Here is a 1647-nt window from a genome sequence, read left to right on the forward strand (position 1 = left end):
AGCAAGTTGAGGTGAGGCAAGTTGAGCTGGTACAAGCAATGGAAAAGTGCCATTATAATCAACATGAATATGTTGATGTCATTACATGTAGGACAGCCAGGCAGATACAGTAGATATTCATTTGTAAATGTTATTTTTGCCCACAGCACGACTTTTATTTGAACTACTACTAAACAGAAATGCTTACTTGTGATTGGTTCACAGAGCGCTCCATCAGACGGAAGTCCATTTATGCACCCACAGGTTTGGCTAGTGGCATTGCTGCACGCACCGTAGATGTTGCACTGGTCACATGACCAAGCAAACTGCTCCTCACAGTGACACTGCAGTCCTCCAGTGGAGTTTGGATAGCACCCTTTTAAAGACATTCAAGAAAAGTTCAAGCCATTCAATGCAAATCATACACCACTGGATAAAAAAGCATTCAATTAGCCAAACAGATTACACAAGGAAACAATTAACAAAAGTTCTTACCTGTGGTGAAATTTAAACCTATCACTTTTAAAGACTGATTGATGGTGTAGGGGAGCGAGACACTTCTCACAGTGTTCCTGAATAGTTCAATGAAATATGATGGCACACTGGAGACTGGGATACGCAATTCCAGGACTAGATCAATGTCATATGTAACGTCTGTGGAAGAAAACAGGACAAAGTTCATGACAGGAGTCTGTCATCAGCATATACAACAATATTCACAACACTTTTCACTATGTGCAGTCAAGTCCTTTTAGATCAAAACACTGTTTTTTAAGTTTCCAACAAGTGTCTTCAACTACTTTAGACTCTTTTAAATTGTCTCCATTCAACAAAAAGGCAAAAAAATTTACATACTAGGAGTGGGGGTTGGACACGGTGTGACATCTGTGGAGCAACGATGGAGATTAAATTAATGTATGTTTATCTGCTTAGGAAAACAAAATATCTTCTATTCTAATAAACATGTACATGTTTATGTCAACACATGTAGCACAGAAACGCAGATACAGTAGATAATCATTTGTAAATGTTATTTTTGCCCACAGCACGACTTTTATTTAAATGACTACTAAACAGAAATGCTTACTTGTGATTGGTTCACAGAGCGCTCCATCAGACGGAAGTCCATTTATGCACCCACAGGTTTGGCTGGTGGCATTGCTGCACGCACCGTAGATGTTGCACTGGTCACATGACCAAGCAAACTGCTCCTCACAGTGACACTGCAGTCCTCCAGTGAAGTTTGGATAGCACCCTTTTAAAGACAATTCAAAACAATTCAAGTCATACTTTATAAATAATACACCATTGGATAAAAGATAATTCAATTAGCCGAAAAGATCATACAAGTAAAAAAATAAGAAACAGTACTTACCTGTGGTGAAATTTAAGCCTGTTACATTTAAAGACTGATTGATGGTGTAGGGGAGCAAGACACTTCTCACAGTGTTCCTGAATAGTTCAATGAAATCTGATGGCACACTGGAGACTGGGATACGCAATTCCAGGACTAGATCAATGTCATATGTAACGTCTGTGGAAGAAAACAGGACAAAGTTCATGACAGGAGTCTGTCATCAGCATATACAAAGATATTCACAACACTTTTCACTATGTGCAGTCAAGTCCTTTTAGATCAAAACACTGTTTTTTAAGTTTCCAACAAGT

At 38.7% G+C, this 1647-nt stretch overlaps 1 long non-coding RNA gene across 1 annotated transcript; it reads right to left on the reverse strand.

Moving 5' to 3' along the window:
* Nucleotides 1–519: 519 nt before the first annotated feature.
* Nucleotides 520–1208, reverse strand: LOC123977272. Its single transcript, XR_006826618.1, has 3 exons — nucleotides 1067–1208; nucleotides 835–864; nucleotides 520–633 (listed from the first exon to the last, which is right to left on the reverse strand). It is a non-coding gene; the product is annotated as an uncharacterized LOC123977272 (long non-coding RNA).
* Nucleotides 1209–1647: the final 439 nt, after the last annotated feature.

Source organism: Micropterus dolomieu, linkage group LG10 (assembly GCF_021292245.1).
Source record: "Micropterus dolomieu isolate WLL.071019.BEF.003 ecotype Adirondacks linkage group LG10, ASM2129224v1, whole genome shotgun sequence".
Lineage (NCBI taxonomy): Eukaryota > Metazoa > Chordata > Actinopteri > Centrarchiformes > Centrarchidae > Micropterus > Micropterus dolomieu.